The 6,124-nt window shown below is 43.4% G+C and overlaps 1 protein-coding gene across 1 annotated transcript in view; it reads left to right on the forward strand.

The window, feature by feature from the left end:
* Positions 1-6,124, forward strand: part of CEP41 (centrosomal protein 41) — a 52,736-nt gene that overhangs the window by 271 nt on the left and 46,341 nt on the right. The gene's annotated exons all lie outside the window — the stretch shown is intronic.

Genomic DNA, 6,124 nt, shown 5'->3' on the forward strand with positions numbered 1-6,124 from the left:
GGGCGCACCGGCAGACGCTCCACGTGGGCAGGGAAGACCTGCCTGCGACTTCCGCCGCCCGGAAGGCGGGAAGCGGCCGGCGTGAGGAGGGGTCGGAAGGCCGGGCGGGGGCGGGGGCGGGGCGGCCTGGGGGACGGGCGCCCAGCGGCCATCTGTCACCACCAACGTGCTGGACGCCAGTGCTTGCCGCTCAAGGGGCGAAGGAACAACCATCCAGCTCCTACCCTCAAAGGGCTTACAGTCCCAGAGTGACAGTTACAAAACTTGAGTAAAAGACCGAGGAAGGGCCAGCACTAGTGGGAAGAGAAAGAAGGGACAGTCGCTTCCGATTGTGGGGATGTGAGAAGAGCACCATCGGGCAGACCAAGCCATTGGAAAAGGGAGCAAAACAGACAGTAGCTTTGCCCCTTCTCCATAGGCCCTTTCAGTTTTAACTTTTTCAACCCTAGTTCCCTGCTGCCCTAGTGGCCACTTAATTTCAAAACACATACTGGACTCCTACCACGCAGTAGGTGCTGGACTCACGAAGAGTTTAAGCCAAGGCCTCTGCCCTTAAATAAATTCACTCTAGTAAGGGATACCTGTAAGCAATCTGAGTACAAATTTTGGGGATCAAGATGTCATGAGACCATGATGTTATGGGGAAAAAAGTAAGATTTAATTGAGGGAGTGAGAAAAGAAAAGGGTTCCACACGTGGCAAGTCAGGTGAGCTGGTAACGTTGGGAGGGGCCTTCTGTGCCTCACTAAGGTTCTCCATGCTTATACCTAACTGGAGTTGTAGTTGTTTCATCTCTTTTTGTTTGTTTGTTTTAGAGACAAAGTCTCTCTTTATCACCCTTGGTAGAGTGCTGTGGTGTCACAACTCACAGCAACCTCCAACTCCTGGGCTTACGTGATTCTCTGGTCTCAGCCACCCGAGTAGCTGGGACTACAGGTGCCCGCCACCACGCCCGGCTAATTTTTGTTGCAGTGTGGCCAGGGCCAGGTTTGAACTCACCACCCTCGGTATATGGGGCTGGTGCCCTGCCCACTGAGCCACAGGCGCCGCCCTGTTTCATCTCTTAATGAATGCCTGTTGCTACCTGGAGAAGTTGTAAGGCTGAGCCTAGGTGGTGCAGGATAGTGGCTTGATCAATTAATGATGTCTAAATACTGCATGATCATACATACATGTGGAATCTAAAATAACTCATAGAAGTGTATAATAGTGTAATAATAGTATACTATTAGTATATAGTATATATAGTGTATAATAGTATAATAGTTGCCAGAGTTTGGGATAGCGGTGGGAATGTGGAGAAGTTGATCAAAGGGTACAAAGTTTCAGTTATACAAGAGGAATAAGTTTTTGAAATCTATGGCACAGTAGGGTGACTATAGTTAATAAACAGCCAACCCCCAGCACAATAGAAAATCTGTTTATAGGCTCGGTGCTGTGCCTGTAGCTCATTCGTTAGGGCATCAGCCACATATACCCAGGCTGGTGGGTTCAAGCCTGGCCTGGGTCAGCTAAACAACAATGATAACTGCAACAAAAAAGTAGCCGGGCGTTGTGGCAGGTGCCTGTAATCCCAGCTGCCTGGGAGGCTGAGGCAAGAGAATTGCTTGAGCCCAGGAGTTTGAGGTTGCTGTGAGCTGTGATGCTACAGCACTCTACTAAGGGCGACATAGTGAGACTCTGTCTCAAAAAAAAAATCTGTTTATAACTTTTGACCCTCCCAGATAATAGTCTGCTTTTGACAGAGGCCTTACTAAACAATTAATACTCATATATATAGTATTCTTTGCAGTTTTTTTTTTTTTTGGCTGGGGCCAGGTTCGAACCTGCCACCTCCAGTATATGAGACTGGCGCCCTACTCCTTTGAGCCACAGGCACCGCCCTATATATTGTATTCATACAATAAACTATGCTAGATAAATGTTATTAAGAAAATCATAAGGGCCGGGTGCATAATCCCAGCACTTGGGTAGTAGAGGCAGGTGGATTTCCTGAGCTCACAAGTTCAAGACCAGCCTGAGCCAGAGCAAGACCTCTTCTCTAAAAAAAATAGCCAGGTGTTGTGGGCACTTGTAGTCCCAGTTACTCTGGAGGCTGAGGCAAGAGGATTGCTTGACCCCAAGAGTTTGAGGTTGCTGTGAGCTATGACATCATTGCACTCTACTGAGGGTGACAAAGTGAAACTCTGTCTCAAGAAAAAAAAGAAAGAAAATCATATATAGTATTCATTCAGTGGAAGTGGACCATCATAAAGGTCTTCATCCCTGTTGTTACCTTGAGTAGGCTGTGGAGGAGAAAGAGGTAAATGAGGTGATAAATAATGTTAATTAACTTGATTTAATCATTCCCCATAGTATGAGGTCAGGCAACTAAGTTCACAAACTCATTGCAGAAAAACAGCTGCATGTCTCATTGCTAAACATCATCGTGGTCACCTTCAAAGTACTCCCTTTGGGAAGCTAGGCACTGAGGACGGCACCTCGCCTACCCTTCAAAGCATTTTTTCTAGGTTAAGTTCGAGATCTTAATTGTCTGACCTCATACACATATATATGTATTTATCAAAGCATCACATTGTACACCATAAATATATACACTTATGATTGGTGAATTAAAAATAATATTGATAAAAATACTAGTATTGTCTGTCACAGATGGGAGAGGTAGGTGGGGAAAGTGGCTGTTAGCCACATTTATCTTGCCTGCTGGTCAGCATTTGAGAAGCTTTTGTAGAGTTTTAGTAAGGGAGTGCTGTGGTCAGATTTGCATTTTAGGCAGATGGCTATAGTCAGATCATGGAGGATGGGTTGGATGAGGCTCCAGGACTGGAGATTGATTAAGTGGTTGCTATTTTGATATAGATCTAAATTAAGGAATGAGGGATAGAGTTGAGGAGAAATATTTGGGGCTAAAATCATCAAGACTCCACAATTAGCTTTGAGAGGTGACAGTATGGTGGCTAGCTGAAGTTCCTTGTTTGGACTACTCTTTGGTGCCATGAGTGAGATCAAGAATATGGGAGAAAGGAGGGGAAGAATAGTCTTAGGAGTAGGGGGAGAGGAGCAACAATGCCCTCTCTGGTTATAGGTTTGTGCCCAAGACAAAGATACCCAGCTTACAATCTTACTGGGGGACAACTTCTAGTAGTTTCTTAAAGAGTATATAAGTAATAAATATTCTGTATATATGTCTTAAATGTTAGATATGTCTACAAATGTTATTATTCTACCTTCACTTCTATTTGCCTGAGAGTTTGGCTGAGTATAGAGTTCTTGGCTGGAAATCCATGAGCATCTTTAAAACATTGTTTTGTGGTCTTCTAGTGTCTAGTGTCACTGTGAAGTCCAACTGCTCTGTTGCTTTATGAACTGTTTTTCTTCAGAAGCTTATAGTCTTCTCTTTGTCCCCAGTGTTAACACTTTCACAGAGGCCAGTATGGTGGCTCACACCTGTAATCCTAGCTCTCTGGGAGGCCTAGGCAAGTGGATTGGTTGAGCTTAGGAGTTCTGAGACCAACCTGAACAAAAGTGAGACCCCCGTCTCCACTAAAAATAGAAAAACTAGCCAAGCATTGTGACAGGGGCTTGTAGTCCCAGCTACTTGGGTGGCTGAGGCCAGAGGATCACCAAAGAGTTTGAGGTTGCTGTGAGCTATGAGGCCAGGGCACTCATACCCAGAATAGGATGACAGAATGAGGCTCTGTCTCAAAAAAAAAAAAGACGTTTACAAAGACATTTCTTGCTATGGTCTACTTTCACTCATTTTAGAAGGCATTAGAAACTCATGTCTTTCTACTCTATAAAATAGTCTTAAATTTTTTTCCTTGTTAATTTCTCTTATTTTTCCATCTTCTTTTTGTTGAACTCATTATTCTAGTTTTGTACCTATGTGACTGGTTCTCTAATTTTAAGTTTTATATCCTGTTTTCTTCATCTGTGTCTTTTTTAGGAGATTTAACTTTATCTTTCAATCTTTCTATTGAATTTTATTTTATTTTATTTTGGTTTTTATTTATTTATTTATTTTTGAGACAGTCTTAAGATGTCACCTTGGGTAGAGTGTCACAGCAACCTCAAACTTTTGGGCTTAAGCGATTCTCTTGCCTCAGCCTCCCAAGTAGCTGGGACTACAGGTGCCCATCACAACGCCCAGCTTTTTTTGTTGTTTGTTTTTGTAGTTGTCATTGTTGTTTTAGCTGGCCTGGACTGGGTTCAAACCCACCAGCCTCAGTGTATGTGACTGGTGCCCTACCCACTGAGCTATGGGTGCTGCCCTCTATTGAATTTTAATTTCTGCCATAATGTTTTTAATTTTAATTTTATTTTATTTGAGACAGAGTCTCACTATGTTGCCCTCGGTAGAGCGCTGTGATGTCACAGCTCACAGCAACCTCAAACTCTTGGGCTAAGCAATTCTCTTGCCTCAGCCTCCCAAGTAGCTGGGACTACAGGCACCCGCACAGCACCCAGCTATTTTATTGTTGTTGTTGTTGTTGCTGCAGTTGTCAATTGGTTAGCTGGTCAGGGCCGAGTTTGAACCTGCCAGCTGGTGTATATGGCTGCTGCCATAACCACTGTGCAGCAGGCACCAAGCCAATGTTTTTAATTTTTAAGAGCTTTATTTTTTACTCTGATGTCCTTTTAGAAAACTTTATTTTAACATAGAGATTCATAGGAAGTTGCAAACATAGTACAAAACACATACCCCAATGATTATATAAGTCTAGTACAATATCAGAATTTGAAAATTGGGCAGTGCCTGTGGCTCAGTGAGTAAGGCACTGGTCCCATATACCAAGGGTGGCGGGTTCGAACCTGGCCCCAGCCAAACTGCAACAAAAAGTAGCTGGGTGTTGTGGCGGGTGCCTGTTGTCCCAGCTCCTCGGGAGGCTGAGGCAAGAGAATTGCCTAAGCCCAAGAGCTGGAGGTTGCTGTGAGCTGTGACGCTGCGGCACTCTACTGAAGGGCAACAAAGTGAGACTCTGTCTCTAAAAAAAAAAAAAAATTGAAAATTGAAGTTTGTATACTGTATATAGTTCTAGGCCATATGTATCATTTGTATAGATTTAATAACATCAAGATCTGTACATATGTAAGTGGGCAATAAGGAATGATTACATGAGTGCCATACCCTTCCTAGTTACGCCCTTTTCTCCCTTTCACCATCCTAATCCTTGGCAATCAGAAATGTATTCTCCATCTCTAATTTTGTCATTCATCAGTGTTACATAAAATCAGGACAGTATGCAACATTTTGAGTTTGGCTTTTATTCACTCAGGGTAATGTCCTTGAGACACATCCACGTTGGTACATGCTGATTAGTATTCTGAGGTATGGATGTACAAGTCTTTTAACCATTCAGCTAGTATAGACATTTTGGTTGTTTCCAGTTTGGGGCTATTGCGTATAAAGATATGAACATTTGGGTATAGCTCTTTGTGTGGACATTAATTTTCATTCCTCTGGGATAAACGCCCAGGAGTATAATTGCTGGGTTGTATGTTAAGCATGTTTTATTAGAAACTGCCAAACTGTTTTCCAGAGTGGCAACACCATTTTATATTCCTGCCAACATTGTATGAGACATTCAGTTTTTGTACGTTCTTGGCAGCATTCAACATTGTCAATTTTTTTTTTTTTTTGAGACAGTCAAGATGTTGCCCTGGGTAGAGTGCTGTGGCTACATAGCTCATAGCAAACTCAAACTCTTGGGCTTAAGTGATTCTCTTGCCTCAGCCTCCCAAGTAGCTGGGACTATAGGCGTCTGCCACAACACCCGGCTATTTTTTTTTTTTTTAACCCAGCCCAGGTTCGAATCTACCAGCCCAGGTGTATGTGACTGGTGTCCTACACACTGAGCTATGGCACCACCCAATTGTCAGTATTTTTTATTTTAGCTATTCTAATTAGTGTGTAGGGTGCCACTCTCATTGTGTTTTTAAGTCGTATTTCCCTAATGGATTCAGATTTTGGTTTTTTTTGGGGGGGGGAGGTTGTTTTTTGTTTGAGACAGAGTCTCACTGTATTGTCCTAGGTAGAGTGCTGTAGTGTCACAGCTCACAGCGGCCTCAAACTCTTGGGCTTAAGCAGTTCTTGTGCCTCAGCCTCCCAAGTAGCTAGGACT

Source organism: Otolemur garnettii, unplaced genomic scaffold (genome assembly GCF_000181295.1).
Source record: "Otolemur garnettii isolate 467f Iridium unplaced genomic scaffold, OtoGar3 scaffold00293, whole genome shotgun sequence".
NCBI lineage: Eukaryota > Metazoa > Chordata > Mammalia > Primates > Galagidae > Otolemur > Otolemur garnettii.